General features: G+C 43.0%; 1 protein-coding gene across 11 annotated transcripts in view; it reads right to left on the reverse strand.

Annotated features, from left to right (window-relative positions):
• Positions 1-19682, reverse strand: part of lpp (LIM domain containing preferred translocation partner in lipoma) — a 396217-nt gene that overhangs the window by 277557 nt on the left and 98978 nt on the right. The window contains exon 4 of one of the 11 annotated variants that reach the window (XM_087993419.1): positions 19567-19606. The exons of the other annotated variants lie outside the window; for them this stretch is intronic. The gene's annotated coding sequence lies outside the window, so the exon portion shown is untranslated. The remainder of the gene's footprint in view (positions 1-19566; positions 19607-19682) is intronic. 11 annotated transcript variants of the gene reach the window in all.

Raw genomic sequence — 19682 nt, forward strand, 5'->3', positions numbered from 1 at the left:
CCCTAGATCCCACGTGAACTAACCTTACAAACCAGTCTACCATGCAGAACCTTGTTGAATGCTTTGCTGAAGTCCATACAGACATCTTCTGCTCTGCCTTCACCAATCTTCTTTGTCACCTCTCCAAAAAACTCAAATAAGTTAGTGAGATATGATTTCCTTCACACAAAGCCATGTTTACTATCCCTAAACAGTCCTTGCCTTTCCAAATGTTTATAAATCCTGTTCCTCAGAAACCCCTCCAACAACTTACCTACCACTGACTTAAGGCTCACCGATCTACAGTTACTTGGTTTTTCCTTACAGCCTTGCTTAAATAATGGCACTACATTAGCCAACCTCCAGTCTTCCAGCACTTCACCTGTGACTGTTGATGATACAAATATCTCAGAAAGGGGCCTATCAATCTCGTTCCTCGCTTCCCCACAAAGATCTGAGAAATGCCTGATCAAGTCGCAGAATTTTATCTATCTTTATGTGATTTAAGACCACCAGCACCTCCTCTTCCACAACCAGTTTGATGTGTCCAGACCTTTGGCTATGCAGAGGACTGGAACAAGTTACATTTGTGTTGCTGACAGCATTTGGAGCATGGCTAGGGCAGCATGGTGGTTCAGTGGGTGGCACTGCTGCCAGACAGCATGAGGGATCTAGGTTTGATTCCAGTCTTCACTGTCTATCTGCAGTTTACATGTTCTCCTTATGTTTGCGTAGTTTCCACCAGGTGTTCCAGTTTCCTCCCACAGTCCAAATATGTGCAGGTTAGGTGTATTGGCTATGTTAAATTGTCAATAGTGTCTTGGGATGTGCAGGTTAGGTGGATTAGCCATGGGAAATACAGAGAAGGGAGCTGGGTCTGTGTGGGATGCTCTTCAGAAGGTCCATGCAGACCAACTGGCTACTTCCTGCTTTGTAAGGATTCTATGACCCCAAGAGGGGGTGGTTGGAGATGGAACACAGCAGAAGTAAGGGGAACCATGTCATTAAGTCACCCTGACTGAGGAATTGTTTCTGTGACAATAGGGAGGAAAGGACCATTGATATAGGGCCAGCAGATGAGGGTATGGGGAGAAGGGTTCAGAAAAGATTTACAAGAATGTTGCCATGGTTGGAGGATTTGAGCTATAGGGAGAGGTTGAATAGGCTGGGGCTGTTTTCCCTGGAGTGTTGGAGGCTGATGGGTGACCTTGTAGAAGTTTATAAAATCATGAGGGGCATGGATAGGATAAATAGACAAAGTCTTTTCTCTGGGGTAAGCGAGTCCAGAACTAGAGGGCATAGGTTTAGGGTGAGAGGGGAAAGATATAAAAGAGACCTAAGGGGCAACTTTTTCACTCAGAGGGTGGTGCACATATGGAATGAGCTGCCAGAGGAAGTGGTGGAGGCTAGTACAATTGCAACATTTAAAAGGCATCTGGATGGGCACATGAATAGGAAGGGTTTGGAGGGATATGGGCCGGGTGTTGGCAGGTCGGACTAGATTGGGTTGGGATATCTGGTCAGAATGGACGAGTTGGACCAAAAGGTCTGTTTCCGTGCTGTACATCTCTATGACAAAATCGTGAGGCATATCTAAATCAGTTTTCTGCCAATCTATGACAAAGGTTAAGAAAGTTTTTTTTTTCATGTGCCTCAGATAAAAGTCAAATTTCCAGGAACAAAATGTGCTTTAAGTACGAAGTAAACCCCAGTAATTACAGTGAATTTCTGAAAGGCCATAAGTAAAGGAAAAGACCTGAATCCTTAGTAGTATTAGATTTTTTTCCACAAAGTGAAACATCATGTTCCTGAATCTAGAACCTCCCATTGATGTTGCTAAATTTCTCTTTGAATATCTTTTAATCAACCTATTCAGATATATTGTGACACACCTCTGTGGCAGATAGAACCTTCTAGCCCAGGATAGGGACATTGCCACAGTGCCACAGGATCCCAGATTTTTCCTCAAAAGTGCACAACCAGCATCCTGTCATGAATATGCATCAAACAAGTTGATTAAGGAAAAAATATGCAATTAATGTTTCTCAGCTGTATAAATTTCACATTAAATTACACAATTCTTAGGATTTGTTTATTTAAAGACATTTGAAGGAACCTTTAGATTTTCTCTATTCCAATTCTGAAGGACTTTTTTTTTAAAAAGGAATTTTTCACCCGGAGCTGGATGTCACTAACTGGGCCACCATTTCCTGACCATCCCCAATTGCCCTGGAGAAGGTGATGTTGAGTTGCTTTCTTGAATCCCAGTAGTTCTTGGGAATCTAGGTATGGCCATGATGTTGTTAGGGAGGCTGCTACAGCACTTTGATCCAGTGGCACCGAAAAAATGGTGATATATATCCAAGTCAGGATACTAAGTGGATTGGAGAGGAACTTGCAGGTGGTGCTAATCCCACCTATCTGCTGTCCTTGAGCTTCTAGGTAGAAGGGATCATGAATCTGGAGAGGGCAGTCTGAGGAGCCTTGGTGAATTTCTGAATTTGCCAAGCATTTTTTGAGACTTATGTACCTCATGAACTATTACAATGCCTTTGGGAAAAACAACAAGTTCAAGCAAAAAGTGCTGCATTGTGTAAGTGACCATGTCGAAAATAGTTGTTCATCACCTACAGATAGGTACAACTCAATGCCGTCAGAGAAGTGAAGAAAGACAATATTTCAGAAATTGAGGCCTGCAATAAGTTGTGTTCAATAGTCATGATTTAGTTCTCTAAAAAAAACACTGAACATTTTGCAACATTTGTCTCATGACCCCAATAATAAAATCACCAAATTTCAACTATTTATTATCCAATATCAGAATGCATGCTGATTTGTTTTTAATGCAAACCACTGATGAATTAGAATTAGGATCCCTACAGTGTGGAAACAGGTCCTTCAGCCCAACAGGTCCATACCGACCCTCCGAAGAGTAACCCAACCTCCTACCCTAAATTTACCCCTGACTAATGCATCTAATCTATACATCCCTGAACACTATGGGCAATTTAGCACGGCCAATTCCGCCAAACTGCACATCTTTGTGATTGTGGGAGGAAACCGGAGCACCTGGGGAGAACGTGCAAACTCCACACAGAATCGAACCCGGGTCCCTGGCGCTGTGAGGTAGCAATGCTACCCACTGAGCCACTGTGCTGCCCTAAAAAAACCCAATGGTCTTTAATAAATCAGCAACAAAACTTTTACCTGCACCAAACTTGATGAAAAAAATTTCCTGGCATAGATTACAAGTTCCTGCTCTTTGGATGCAGCCTGACATGCTGTGTATTTCCAGCACCACATTTTTTGACTCTGACTCTTCGGCATCTGCAGTCCTCACTTTCTCCAAGATGACAAGTCATGACAAGCAAGCAGCTTATAGTGGCTCCATCAGTATGACAGATGACACAAATGATAATATTCTTGCAAAATGCCTTCTGCACAAAGAAATTTCGGAAAGGTGTTGTCATCCATGTACACAAGAAAAGTTGGATGGATGAAAACGGTTGCAAGAAAGGAATGAAAGAACTGCGAAATTTGAGTCAGAGAGGACTTTGCAAACAGAAAAAGTGAGCCATGATTATCCAACCCCACTTTGCCAACTATGTAATCTTATCTGGACGTGGACACAAAAAGATCCTTTAAGGACACAATTGAAAGAGGGGAACAACGGATGTTGGATAAGGCAAAAACATTCAATAAGGGCAGACATTTGAGAGTACCATCACTAACAACTTTACATCAATGAGTCACAGACCTGTGGAATGAACTCAATTTCATTATTGCCAAAAGAATATTTCTAAAATGAGAAAATTGAATATGCAGAACGCAACCTGGGACAATTAAATTATGAAATATTGATGGTAATATTACTGCCAAGGATGATGCTGATGATGGAGATGAGGAGGATTCATATGGTGATAATATGCAATGAAATAATTGGAACAAATTGTTCGGTGATTTCGATGTCCGAGTTGGTTCAGAGAATTTCAATGTGAAGTGTTAATTCATTATAGGTTCATATAACATTGGATTCAATGTATTCAGTTTGCAACAACAAATTAATAAATGTTGGATAACCAAGATGGAGGAAATATGTGTAGCTAATATATATGTTATTACATAAATAATTAAATAACTTTAGATTTTAACATTAAATATCAAATTATTTGGACTAATTTTTGTCTTTTTTTTCTTTTATTCCATTTCAGCTCAAATCAAGCACATGCTTCAACCTCACAAAAACATTATCCAATCAAAAGTCAACCCCAGGACTGCCACTCAAAATACTTGTTTCAAAACTTTAGCATTTATGTATGCGTACACACAGTTATGACGCTGCTCTGAAATTTGAATCCTAAATCATGCACTATTTCATGGAATAAAGTCATTAGGAAGCTGTTCTTTTCAGTGATGGAAGCTGAAATTAAAACAGGCAAATTTCAAGGAATGTGAGCGTTTACTGTTTGAATAAGATTGAGCCCACGAGATGCAAGTGTCCTTTCTCAACTCCAAAAAAAATTCCCGAGTAGACCTTCACATTGTCTGACTGTAAACAAGACACAAAACCAGACACTTGACAAAATTTGTATGTATACCCACAAGCCTGTTTTGTTCATAAATGGACAGCCACACGGAGCATTTCCCAAAATGAGAAGTTTTTATTTTGTTCAAGTCTTACATGGGGAAAGAATAACCAGAACTCTTGCATGTAGAGAAGTACTGTTACAATTAAAATACTAATTTGACATTAAGTATTCTGCAGGTTTCTTCTAGTCTTGAAAATTAACTGTGTCAAATTCACCCATTACTCATAATTTCACTGACCTATATTTGTGTCCAGTCTACCAATGCTGCAATTTTAAAATATTCACTAGCTTCTTCAAATGCTTTCATTTCATCATTCCTGAAGCTGAAAGGCCTTCTTCTGCTCCTATTTCTTATGATCTCATGTGCAACACCCAAACCTGCACTTTACTCCATTAAGAGACAACTTTTTCTTTAGTTGGCTGGGCCCTTGGTTCTGGAATTTTCTCCTTAAACTGTTCTGTCTCTCTCACTCCCTCTCCTCATTTAAGTTCCTAATTGAAACTGATCTCTGACAAAATGTTTGGTCACCTGCGGATTTAACACCACATGAGGCATGTATCAAATTTTGTTTAACAAGGTTCCTGCAAAGCACCTGAGGATTCTTTAATGTGTTACAGGTGCTATAGAAATGCAATTCTTTCCTGTGAACTTTACTGGCTGACGGAATTAACTAGGGGTGGAAAACATAACAATAAAAACACAATTTTTTTTTCAAGTAAAGAGGTTGAACTGAGAACTGGCAGAAGTGACAAAGCAGAACAGGAATAGAACCAGTTTCCGTTTGTTGGTCAGCACTGTGACGTATTGCGTCGATCTGATAGCACACACACCAAACTTGTTCTGCAACCCAAGACTGTATTTCACTTTCAAAATGTGCTAAATTCTTGAAACTTTTCACTTCAGAAATAATAACATGCTGGAAAGCAGATCCCAGCAACATCACTCTCTCTGCTTTTTTCAAAACACTGCAAACAGAATCAGGTTTTTCTAAAAAAAAACTCTACCAATAATGCCCAGGTAGAACTAATATGTCAGTCGTCATAACAACTGAGCCATTAGAACTCTGTAAGTAGGTCACTACAGAGGAACACAGCATCAATTAGTCCCAATCTTCAATTCTCCACACTTTTATGTCAACAACATCATGCCACGGAAAATGAAAATTTCAGGAAGTCCAAATAGATTCCAGTCATGAATTCAAACTCATTCCTTAAAATAAGAAATGTTTATGAAAAGAGTTAAAGAATATTTTTCAAACTGATTTAATCAGTTATGAATGAATCAGCTTAATGAAAGGTCACAAACCTGATACATTAACAGATTCTGATTGCAAGATATGCTATGCTTGCTGAGTGTTTCCAGCATTGCAATTATTTTAGCTTTAACAGTTCTGGTGCTTTGCTCCCATGTAATGCATGTCAATGTGACCTACTCTGTTAGAGAAATACATTGTATGAGGGGACAGATATGGAATGAACCTGTAAGAACTGAGCAGAGTAGAGTGGGGGAAAGAGCTGCTGGTGGCCCTGAGAGAGTGATGGGGGCATGTGAATCAGCCTGTGTCCTGATCAGGCCTCCTGCCAAATCCACCAGCCAGACATCCACTTGCCAACGCCAAGCACAAGATGCTATCCTGCCACACCTGACACATGGTTAAAGGCCTCCACCAGAAATCTCGAATGTCCAAATTATACCCTGGGAAGACCTGACCTGGGAAGTGGGATCAAGTTCTGAATTATAAGACTCTTTTCACCCTGATACATGTATGCCATTGTGAGACAGAGAGTATGAGGTGGGGAGAGCGTGAGGAGGAGACAATGTGAGAGAGTGTCTACATTAAGGAGAGTGTAGATTTGCATGGCTGAGTTTGTATGTGCAAGAGAGGGAGGGTGTGTGCAAGAGAGAGTGCATGTGAGAATATGCCTTCTTATGATCCAGCTGATGTTAATACTGGGCAGGTCAGGTCCCAGAATGAAATCTGGATTGGTGCTTTTTTAAAATTTATTGAACTTAACTGAATTGAATTGAATTGAACTGAATTGAATTGAACCACTCGTTACAAAGGCCCTACAATGTCTCTTCTTCCTCAGGCAGCTGAGGAAATTTGACGTGACAGCGAATACCCTTCTCAACATTTAGGGGTGCGCCATCAAGAGCATTCTGTCTGGATGTATCACTACCCGGTTGACAACTGTACCATTCAAGATCGGAGTTACAGAGTGGTGAACTCAGCCCAGACAATCACAAAGGCCATCCTCCCATCTATAGAATCCATCTACCACGCCCACTGTCAAGGAAAAGGCCGCCAGCATTCTCAAAGATCCATCCCACCCTGGCAATGTTTTTCTGCAACCTCTACCATCGGGGAGAAGGTACAGAAGCCTGAATACACGCATTTGCTGGTTTCAAAACAGTTTCTACCATACTGTTATTAGAATACTGAATGGACTCACAAACTCTTAACATTTGCCTGTACCTGTGTTGTTGCTTTTGTCACTGTTTACCTATTATTTACTCATCTATGCTACTTAACTCTGTGATCTGCCTGTATTGCTCACAAGACAAAGCGTTTCACTGTGCCTCGGTACATGTGACAATAAATTCAATTGTTGTGAGGTGTGAAGCCTCTTTCCTGGAATATTTACACAATTGAGATCTTAGACTTTCCCAGTATTTTAACACTCTGCAGATTTACAACAAAATACTCGTGGTTTGGAAGTTTCACAAACTAAGCTCTTTCACTGAAGTAATTTAGTCCCATAGCTGCTCTGAACAATCTCTGTTTTTCCACTGGATGCTACACAAACATCTGCCTTGCAGCAGAGGAGGATTTGGAAGAACAAATGCATGAATCACAGGAAGCTAGCAGTGAAGTTCAGCTGGTAATAGGGAAGGCAAATAGAATGTTGGCCTTTATTTTACCAGGAATGGAGTATAATAGGGAAGTCTTTCTAAAACTTAATGTACTAGTTAGGCCATACCTAGAATATTGTGAACAACTTTAGACATCTTATCGCAGGAAAGACATACTGGCACCGAAGACAGTCCAGAGAAGGTTCACTAGATGGATTTCAAGTATGGAGGGGTTTTCTTGAGGAGAGGCTGAGCAGGTCGATTCTGAACCTATCAGAGTTTGAAGAATGCAAGTAGACCTTATTAAAATACATAAGATTCTTAGCTGCTGAGAGGTTGTTTCCCGTTGTGAGTAAGTCTTAGACAAGAGGGCTCAGTCTCAGAGTAAGCAGTCACCAATTGAAGACTAAGATGTGGAGAATTGTTTCCTCTAAGAGAATCACAAATCTGTAGAATTCTTTACTGCAGAGGACTGGTGATGCTAGATCATTAAGATGAGATAGACCAATTTCAAATCCTTAAGGGAACCAAAGATTATGGAGATAAAGCAGGAAAGTGGAGTTGAGGGTTATCAGATCACCCATGATCTCAACGAATGGTGGAGTAGACCCATTATCTAGGCCTGCTCCTGCCCCACCAAACTACCCCAGCTGACCCATCATCTCAGCCCCACTGAACTCATCTCCACATACCTTGATATTGTTCTATCCCTCGGTCCAAGAACTCGGGACACCACCCATGCCTTCTACTTCTTCCAAGACTTTCATTTCCCTGGCCACCAATGCCTCATCTTCACCATGGGCATCCAATCCCTAAAGACCTCCATATGACCAGGGGGCTCGAGCCCTCCATTTCTTCCTCTCCCGACACCCCCACCAGTACCCTTCCACTGACACTTCGGCTGAACTGGTCCTCACCCTCAATAATTTCTCCTTTGAATCTTCCTACTTGCTTCAGACGAAAGAGGCAGCCACGGGCACCCGCATGGGCCCCAGCTATGCCTATCTCTTTGTCGGTTGTGGAATAGTCCATCTTTCGCAGTTACACCAGCATCATTCCCCACCTCTTCCTCCGCTACATTGATGACTGCATCGGTGCCACCACAAGAAGGTTGAACAGTTCATCAGCTTCATCAACACATTCCACCCCGACCGAAAATTTACCTGACCATCTCAGACACCTTACTCCCCTTCCTGGACCTCTCCATCTCCATCAACAGTGACCAAATCAATACTGACATCTTCTACAAACCCACTGACTTCCACAGCTGCCTGGACTACACCTCCTCCTGTAAAAATGCTATCCCTCATTCCCAACTCCTCACCTCTGCTGCATCTGCTCCCGTGAGGACCAGTTACACCACAGAACACACCTGAGGGCCTCTTTCTTTAAAAAATGCAATACCCTCAGTACTGACCCACCGACAATTCAGCACTCCCTCAGTATTGACCTTCTGAGAGTGCAGCACTACCTCAGTACTGACCCTCTGACAGTGCAGCAGTCCCTCAGTACTGACCTTCTGAGTGTGCAGCACTCCCTCAGTACTGATCTTTATTTGAAAATGATGATTTTATTCTGATTTATCAGGTTGATTATTTTTCTAAAACTTTATTCAAGGGGTGTGGTTGTCATTGGCTATGCTTGCATTTATTGCCCATCCTTAATTGCCCTTGAAAAGGTAGTGGTGAGCTGCCTTCTTGAACATCTGCAGTCCATTTGGTGTAGGTAGACCCACAGGTCCCAAGATGCCCAGCTCCACCACAGAACACACCAAATGACCTCTTTCTTTAAACATTGCAAGTTCCCCTCTCTCGTGGTTGATGATGCCCTCCAGCGCATCTCATCCATACTCCATACTTCCACCCTCGAACCCCACCAACCACAACGACAGAACTCCCCACCCACCCCACCAACCTCCGTATACGTTGCATCATCCTCCGCCATTTCCAACACCTACAAATGGACCCCACCACCAGAGATATATTTCCCTCCCCACACCTATCCGCTTTCCGTAAAGACCATTCCCTCCGCAACTCCCTTATCAGGTCCATGTCCCCCCCAACTCACCCTCCCCTCCCAGCATCTTCCCCTGCCATTGCAGGAATTGCAAAACCTGTGCCCACATTCCCCCCTCACCTCTGTCCAAGGCCCCAAACGAGCCTTCCATATCCAAAGTTTCACCAGCACTTCCACACATCATTTATTGTATCCATTGCTCCCAATGCGGTCTTCTCTACATTGGGGAACACAAGATGCCTACTCGCAGAGCGCTTCAAAGAACATCTCTGGGACACCTGCACCAACCAACCCCGACACCCCTTGGCTGAACACTTCAACTCCCCCTCCCACTCTGTCAAGGACATGCAGGTCCTGAACCTCCTCCATCGCCACTCCCTAACCACTGGACGCCTGGACCAGGACTTTTGCCTCAGGACCCTCCAACCCCTTGGCATCAACATGGAAACATGGATTCCATCAGTTCCCTCATTTCCTCTCCCCCTACTTTATCCCAGATCCAACCTTCCAATTCGGCACTACGCTCATGATCTGTCCTACCTGTCCATCTTCCTTCCCACCTATCAGCTCCACCCTCCTCTCTGACCTATAACAATTACCCATACTTCCAACTACCTATCGCACTCTCAGCTATCTTCCCCCCAGCCACAAACCATCCCCCCATTTACCTCACCAACTCCTCGGCTCACAGCCTCATTCCTGATGAAGGCTTTATGCCTGAAACATTGACACTCCTGCTCCTTGGATGCTGCCTGATATGCTGTGCTTTGCCAGCACCATGCTCTTGACTCTGATCTCCATCGTCTGCAGTCTTCACGTTCACCTCAATGGGCTGAATGACCTACTTCTGTTTTGTGGTCTTATAGGCTTCCATCAGGTCTCTTTAAAACACCCAAACGATTTCCAATCTGTGGGATTTTTCTAAGCTAAAATCAATCCTTGAATATTCTAAATTCAAGAATAACCTAATGTCATTCATTATTTTCTTTCTTTGGTTTTAACACCTCACAATATAAACAAACCTCCATTAACAGTACAGGAGGCTTTCAATCATCTACTCTGTGACACCTATTGGTATAAAATCATGGTTCCAGAAAGACTGACCCAGTTAAGTTTTAAACTCTTCACATAAATAGACCAACACTTACATTACATTAGTTAACAATACGAATTCTGAAAAAATCGTCCTATTGTTGTAAATAAATCACCCATCCATTATCACAGTCCATGTGACAGAAAATGTGTGTGTTTGTGTATGCGTGCGTGCGTGTGTGTGTGCGTGCGTGTGTCTGTGTATGTGAATGGGTGGGTGGGTGTGTGAGAAGCAAGAGGGTGGGTGCACATGAAAAAGTGGCTGTGCACATGCAATAGAATGGATGGGTGCGAGAGAGCAAATATGCACATGCAAGAGTGTTTGTATGCATGTGTGAGAGCAAGTCTGTATGAGAGAGAGTGGGTATGCAAGAGAGTGTGTGTGGATGTGCAAGAATATATGTGTGCTCGTGAGAGGTTGGGCATGTGAGTGTGGGTGCGCATGTGAGAAGGGATGTGTGTGAGAGAGTTGGTGCTCATGTGATGGTGGGTTCCATGTGAGAGTGGGTGCATATGTGCAAGAGAGGGGCTGGGAGACTTGGTATGAATGAGAGAGAACATGTGTGTGAGTAAGTGAGTGGCATCTGAGAGTGAGTGCATATGAGAAAAAGACAACGTGTGTCAGTGCATTGGAGAGAAAATACGGACGAGACAGATCTCATGAGTAAGAGACAGTGAGCATGCATACAAAGTGAGAGCGTGCATACGAGTGACTGTGAATGGTAAGAGGGGTGAACTAAGGAGTTTTCTTTTCATTCACGGCTAGGTCAGTATTTATTGCCCATCCCCAACTATCAGAAGGCAGTTAGAAGTTAACTACATTGCTGTGTGTCTGGAATCACATGTAAGCCCAACTGGGCAAGGATGGCAATTTCCTTCCCTAAAGAACATGAGCGAACCAGATGGGTTTTTCCGACAATCAACAATGGACTCGTGGTCATCACTAGACTCTTAATTCTAGATTTTTATTGAATTTAAACTTCACCATCTGTGGTGGGATTCGAACCTGATTCCTAGAACATTACCTCAGTCACTGGATTAACAGTCCAGTGATAACAGACCGTTACTTCACCAAGCAGAACACAATGAGGGTCAGTGTGGAGATAACTAGCCCAATCCAATACAGGAAAACAAATGACTAGACATTTACGCCACCCACACCAACTGTGCAACAACAAAGGATGATCCAATTAATGCTTGCAAAACAACACTCTTACTCTATAAATATCAGCACACCACGAGACAGACAACATGGTACCGTATAGCACACTGACAAAACATAGGTAAACACTCATATTCTTTTACAGTTTGTTAGGCTCTGTCTCTAGAGTTTCATAAACACACCATCTCTAGTGTTGTTTCAGTCAACCTGTTTGAACATGTTATGACACCTCTGGGTCAGGTGAGACTTGAAATTCATCTTCAGGGCTAGAGATAAAGAGAACCCCTGCACTGCAAGACCCTCACCACCACCAATATCTGTTTACAGCAAGAATCCTTTTTTTTCCAGGACACACATGATTGGTTCAAACCATTTCACATCAATTTTATTCTAATAATTGAGCAAAAATAAAGGTAAATTGGATAACGAAGAAATTTATAAACTGATGGTGAAGGAGCAAAGGGATGGTCCAAAAACATCACATACAGTCGGTTCTGATATAACACACCTTTCTTCCACGTGACTTGGCTATAACACGATTGAAGAATTGAGACTATTATTTGTAGAACATGAACTTTCCTGACCTGTACTGGCTACAATGTGATTCTAGTCCCATTGGTTTAAATGGTGCTGCTATTACACAATTTTCTTATAACATGGGATCACATGGAAACGGAACTGTCATGTTGTATCAGCACGGACTGTATTCTCAGATGGTCAGTATAGGCATGATTGGTCAAAAACACTGATCTTTGCTGCATTATTTGATCATTCTGTGAACTATCTGTTGGAATTCCCCAACTCTTCAGTCTGAATCTGCTCTGTTTTGAGTTTGCCCCATGACACAAACATGTGGACCTGCTCAAGCACATTGTCAGTTGCCTTAGACACAATGACGCAGGGATGTCAAGTTGAGGTGGTCAGAGACAGAGGTGGATCAGAATGAGGGGGGCGTGGTGTCAGAGTGTGGGAGAAGTCAGGATGAGGGAGTCAGAGCAAAAGGGTGTCAAAGTGTGAAGGTCAGGGTGAGAAGCTCAGAGAGAGTTGGGGGGGTCAGAGTGTAGGGAGGGGTTCAGGCTGAAGGAATCAGAGTGTCAGGGTCTAGTGTATACCATCATGATCTGGGAGAACAGCCTCACAATACAATCAGGACAAAGTGGCCTCACACCCAGGCCTAGATACTGAACCAATAGGATACTTCTTTGTTGCAAATTCACCATTGGTCATTCAGTAATTAAAGAGCTGATAATTGCTCCACTGGAAAAGTCACTTTCTCCCAAAGTACTGTCCAATATACAGCTTGAGAGGTTATTGAGCAGTCTCAGTGAACTAACACTTGAAAGTCATCACTTTGTGTGAAATTGACACAGAAACTGATAAGTGGGAGGAAATGTGAAACAGAAGAAGCCAAGAGGATCAGTTTGAGATAAGGAAATGTCACTTGATTGAAAATAAATGTCATTACTGCTCTAAATATTTTAATGAAACTTCGAGAAATTACTGGGGGCACAAACAGTCCTGTTTTGTAGCTTCACCATATTGCTAGTGCATCTTTAGATCTGCCTCGTGCTGCTCCTGGAATGCACTCCTGCACTCATGATGTAAGTTTGCTCGCTGAGCTGGAAGGTTCATTTTCAGACGTTTCGTTGAAACCCGCTAACTCCTGGACTCCTTATTGAACCAGGCTAATCTCCATGCTTGATGTAAATGGCACAGTAGGAACATGTTGTTGAATGAAATTCTGCTCGCAGATGCCCCACAGCATCTCAGTTGCTAGATCATTTCAACATCATTCCCATCCAGCCCAGTTGTTGCACTATATAATACAAGAGAAGTTATCATAAATGTGAAGATTGGACTTCATCTCTACAAGTAGTGTGCAGAGGTCACCCTTACTAATACTGTCATGGACAGATGCATCTGTGAAGATGATGTCAAACATGTTTTACCCTCATATGTTCCCTCACCACCTGTCTTAGGCCAAGTTGATTAATTATGATCTTTAGGTCTCAGCTAACTCAGTCAGTAGCAATGTTACTGAGTCACTCTTGGTCGTAGACATTGGCATTCTGGACCCAGAGTATATTCTGTGTCCTTGCCATTCTCAATGCTTCCTTGAAGTGGTGTTCAGCATGGCGGTGTACTGATTCATCAGCTGAGAGAGGATTGAGTAGCATTTAGCAGGAGGCTTCCTATTTGGTGAAGGGAATGTAGTCAACATTGTCCCTAAATTTTTGGTGAATTGTTTGACCAAGTACCATGAAAACTGCTGATTAATGAAATTGTATTCATGAAATAAGATAGCCAACACCAGTTGAGATTTTAAAAAAATGCATTAAGGACAGAGCAGAGTGAGTCATTTTAAATTGCTGTCCCAATAATTAGATGGTTAATCCAAACAAATGTTGCTCCCGCTGCTTATAACAGGCCGGTACATTACATACTTCAATAGTAGGCAGCTTAAAGAAGGAGCTGAAAATGTGTTGCTGGAAAAGCGCAGCAGGTCAGGCAGCATCCAAGGAACAGGAGAATCGACGTTTCGGGCATAAGTCCTTCTTCAGGAACGTCGATTCTCCTATTCCTTGGATGCTGCCTGACCTGCTGCGCTTTTCCAGCAACACATTTTCAGCTCTGATCTCCAGCATCTGCAGCCCTCACTTTCTCTTCCAGCTTAAAGAAGGACACAATATCAGAGAGAGCAAGTTTAGGAAGGGAATTCCAGAGTTTAGAGTTCAGTCAGGTAATGATGATTCTACTAACATCAGCAATGTGTGGAATTAGAGCAGGGCAGAGATTTCAGAGGACTGTAACACTGAAGGAAGTTATGAAGACCAGGAAAATATATAGATACCTCCAGACGTTAAAACTGATGTAATACCAATGTGGAAGTGACTTCACTACAACAGCATCAGCTCAACAAGGTGGTTCATCATCAGGAAGAGAAAGTAGACAATCAATTTTGCACATAATCCAGGACAGTTAGTGACTCCAAATCTGCACTTAGTATTGACTGTGAAATTCTCTTTGAAGTGGGTCTAACAAGTCACTCCACTCACAACTCCTCTGATACAATTTGCGCCTGCATCAATACCCAGACATAATTCAAGCTTGGGTTGTAAAGTGGCAAGTGAGACCGATGCCACATTTGTAATTGGGAAGATGTTAGAGTCTATTACAAAGGATGTAATAACAGAACATTTAGAAATACATCAGGTAATCAAGCAGAGTCAGCATGGCTTCATCAAGTGGAAATTAAGCCTGACAAATATATTACAGGTCTCTGAGGATGTATTAAATAGGATAGATAAAGGGGAATTATAGATGTAATATGTTTGGATTTCTAAAAAGCGTTAGTTAAGATACGTTTTTCCTGTCTAGGAGCAGCGGGAGACAGAGCAGAGATGACGCTGGAGACAAGAAGGATTGCCAGGAAGGTAAGGACTCAGGATAAATTTGGGCAGCAGCTAAACCCGAGACTACATCTGTAGAACTCCCTCCAACTCCCCCTCTCCGCTAACCAGAAGAACAGGACTCTGTAAGGTAAGGGTATTTGTTTCTTTAATATATTTAAGTGGATTGCTTGGTTTTAGTTAGGTGATATAAAGCTAAGGCTTACAATGGCAGGGGACCTCAGACCCATGGCATGTGCCTCTTGCCTGACATGGGAGCTCAGGGAAGAAGTGGCTGACATCCCTGACTCTTACACTTGCAAAAAGTGTGTCCAGCTGTAGCTGTTGTTTGATCTCATGACGGTCTTGGAGTTGCAGATGGACTCACTGTGGAGCATCCGCAATGCTGAGGAGGTCGTGGACAGCACGTTTAGTGAACTGGTCACACCGCAGATTATAATTACTGAGGGAGACAGTGAATGGGTGGCCAAAAGGCAGAGAAAGAGTAGGAAGGCAGGGCGGGTGTCCCTTGCGGTCATCTCCCTCCAAAACAGGTATACCATTTTGGATACTGTTGGGGGAGATGACTCACCAGGGGAGGGCAGCAATTGCCAGGATCATGGCACCATGGTGGGCACTGCTGTTCAGAAGGGCAGGAAAAAGACTCGTAGGGCCACAGTCATAGGGGATTCTATTGTAAGGGGAGTAGGTAGGCGGTTCTGTGGTCAAAAACAAGACTCCCGGATGGTATGTTGCCCCCCGGGTGCTCGGGTTAGGGATGTCACCGATCGGCTGCAGAGCATTCTGAAAGGGGAGGGTGAACAGCCAGTTGTCTTGGTACATATAGGCACCAATGGATAAAGTAAAAAACGAGATGCGGTCCTGAAAGCAGAATTCAGGGAGCTAGGAGAGAAGTTAAAGAGGAGGACCTCAAAGGTAGTGACCTCAGGATTGCTACCAGTGCCACAGGCTAGCCAGGGTAGAAATGAAAGAATAGTCAGGATGAACAGATGGCTTGAGGGATGACGTAGGAGGGAGGGGTTCAGATTTGTTGGACATTGGGACCTGTTCTGGGGAAGGTGGGACTATTATAAATCGGACAGTCTACACCTCAATCAGACTGGAAGTAATGTCCTTGGGGGAGTTTTTGCTACAGCAGTTGGGGAGGTTTTAAACTGATATGGCAGGGGGTTGGGAACCAGAAGAGAAAACTAGTAGACTGTAAGGATCAAGAAGTTAGCATTACCAAGGGGAAGAGTAGGCAGAGAGCAGATGAACACAAAAAAACTGGCAGCCTAAAGTACATATACTTTAATGCAAGGAGTATAGTAGGTAAGGGAGATTAACTTAGGGCTTGGATTGGTGCCTGGGAGTATGACATTATTGTAATCACAGAGACTTGGTTGAAGGAAGGGCATGATTGGCAACTAAATACCCCAGGATATAGATGCTTCAGACAGGACAGGGAAGGAAGTAAAAGGAGGGGAGGAGTTGCATTGCTGGTCAGGGATGATATCACGGCTGTGCTAAAGGAGGACACTATGGAGGGCTTGAGCAGTGAGGCATTATGGGTCGAGCTGAGAAATAAGTAGGGTGCAGTTACATTGTTGTCCCAACAGTGAGTGTGGGGTAGAAGAACAAATAGGTAAACAGATTATGGAAAGATGTAAAGTCAAAATGGTGGTGGTGATCAGAGATTTTAATTTTCTCAACACTGAGACACACTTAGTGTCAGAGATCTGGATGGGGCAGAATTTGTAAGGAGCATCCTGGAAAGTTTTCTAGAGCAGTATGTCAATAGTTCAACACGGGAAGGAGCCATATTGGACCTGGTGTTGGGGAATGAGCCAGACCAGGTGATGGAAGTTGCAGCGGGGGATTTCTTTGGGAATAGTGACAACAATTCTGTAAGTTTTAGAATATTCATAGACAAAGATGAGAGTGGTCCTAAGGGAAGAGTACTAAACTGGGCCAAGACCAATTATATCAAAATTCAGCAGGAGCTGGGAAATGTGGATTGGGAGCAGCTATTTGAAGGGAAGTCCATATTCGATATGTGGGAGGCTTTCAAAGTTAGGTTGAAGATAGTGCAGGATAGGCATGTCCCTTTGAAAACAAGGGATAGGAAAGGCAAGATTCATGAACCGTGGATGACAGGAGAAATCGTGTGACTAGCCAAAATGAAAAGGGAAGTGTACACAGTCATAGAATCATAGAGATGTACAGCATGGAAACAGACCCTTCGGTCCAAGCCATCCATGTCGACCAGATATTCCAACCCAATCTAGTCCCATCTGCCAGCACCCGGCCCATATGCCTCCAAACCCTTCCTATTCATATACCCATCCAAATGCCTTTTAAATGTTGCAATTGTACCAGCCTCCACCACTCCCTCTGGCAGCTCATTCCATACATGTACCACCCAGTGTGTGAAAAAGTTGCCCCTTAGGTCTCTTTTATATCTTTCCCCTCTCACCCTAAACCTATGGTCTCTAGTTCTGGACTCCCCCACCCCAGGGAAAAGACTTTGTCTATTTATCCTACAGACCAGTGAACTTGACGTCAGTGGTGAGAAAGTTACAAGAGAAGGAACTGAGGGATAAAATCGATTTATATTTGGAATAGAATGGGCTTATCAGTAATAGGCAACATAATTTTGTGTGGGGGAGATCGTGCCTTACCAACTTAATAGAGTTCTTTAAGGAAGTGACCAAGTTGATAGATGAAGGAAGGCCTGCGGTTGTCAAATACATGGATTTTAGTAAGGCATTTGATAACATTCCCCATGGTAAACTAATGGAGAAAGTGAAGTCACATGGTGTGCAGGGTGTTCTAGCTAGGTAGATAAAGAACTGGTTGTGCAACAGAAGACAGAGAGTAATACTTGAAGGGACTTTATCGAAATGGAGAAAGGTGACCAGTGGTGTTCCACAGCGATCAGTGCTGGGGCCACTGTTGTTTGTGATATACATACATGATTCTGGAAGAGGGCATTGTTGGTCTGATCAGTAAGTTTGCAGATGACATGAAGATTGGTGGAGTAACAGAAAGCATAACGGACTGTCAGAGAATACAGAATAATATAGATAGATTGGAGAGTTGGGCAGAGAAGTGGCAGATGGAGTTCAATCCAGGCAAGTGTGAAGTGATGCATTTTGAAAAGTCTAATTCTAGAGTGAACTATATTGTAAACAGAAGAGCCTTGGGAAAAGTTGGTGAGCAGAGAGATCTGGGAGTTCAAGTTCATTGTACCCTGAAGGTGACTGCTCAGGTGGATAGTGTGGTCAAGAAGGCATATGGTATGCTTGCCTTCATCGGACGGGTATTGAGTATAAGAGCTGACAGATCATATTAAAATTGTACAAGACATTGGTTCGGCTGCATTTAGAATACTGTGTATAGTTCTGGTCGCCACATTACCAAAAGATGTGGACGCTTTGGAGAGGTTGCAGAGAAGGTTTACGAGGATGTTGCCTGGTATGGAAGGTGCTAGCTATGAAGCGAGTTGAATAGATTAGGATTGTTTTCATTAGAAAAAATAGGTTATGGGGGGACCTGATTGAGGTCTACAAAATCATGAAGAGTATAGACGGAGTAGATACAGATAAGCTTTTTCCCAGGGTGAAGGATTCAATAATGAGACGTCATGCGTTCAAGGTGAGAGGTGGAAAGTTTAAGGGGGATACATGTGGAAAGTACTTTACACAGAGTGTGGTAGGTGCCTGGAACTCGTTGCCAGCAGAGGTAGTAGCGGCAGGCACGGTAGATTCATTTAAGATGCGTCTGGACAGATGCATGGGTAGGTGGGGAGCAGAGGGATACAGATGCTTCGGAATTGGGCGATAGGTTTAGACAGTGGATTTGGATCGGCTCAGGTTTGGAGGGCCAAATTGGAGGGTCGTAAATTTTCTTTGTTCTTTGTATACAGCACATAAGACAAGAACCCATGTATTCAGGATAGTGTATTAGCATGGAACGGGTTCTCTTAATGAATTCAGGGGTCTGAGTTGGATTAATAGGGGCATTTTCAGGATATCAATCTGCAACTACGTTTTCCTGCTACACGGATCTCCAATTGCATGGTCCCCTGATGTGTGCGTGTGGCAGGTGTCCATGAAACCTCCCAGTGGCTGCTTGGCTTAAAGAAAACATTGCTACACTCTGAAAATGTCTTAAACCAAGGAGACAGTAAAAAGAGACACTTTTTCTGTTTTTTTTTAAATCTTGTTTACTGGAGAGCTTTGAGAGTAGTTTACAATATTGCATTTTCCTGGAATGGTGAGAGCAAAAGCAGACACGACAGAGCCGATGTTTTAAACTGAGGTACAATTGCTTGACAACCTTTAGCTTGGCTCCTGGCCAGGGGACCATGCCTCGTGTGGAGCCAATGCAGAACACACCTACCCTCAAAAAGAAAGCATTAAACAATCTCTTTCATGTTTAGACATACCAGAAAATCATCAGTAACAGATAGCTTCTACTCACCTCTCTGTGAAAGTCCCCCACTGAAAGAAGAACCAAATTTCTTCAAAGAGAATGAAAGACATATTCTCAAACAGTGAATTAAAGAAAGCATTCAGTGTTCAAATAGGCTTGTATTA

The sequence above is a fragment of the Chiloscyllium plagiosum genome, unplaced genomic scaffold (assembly GCF_037043375.1).
Source record: "Chiloscyllium plagiosum isolate Xiang-an unplaced genomic scaffold, Cpla_swu_hap1 HiC_scaffold_13, whole genome shotgun sequence".
In the NCBI taxonomy this organism is placed as follows: domain Eukaryota; kingdom Metazoa; phylum Chordata; class Chondrichthyes; order Orectolobiformes; family Hemiscylliidae; genus Chiloscyllium; species Chiloscyllium plagiosum.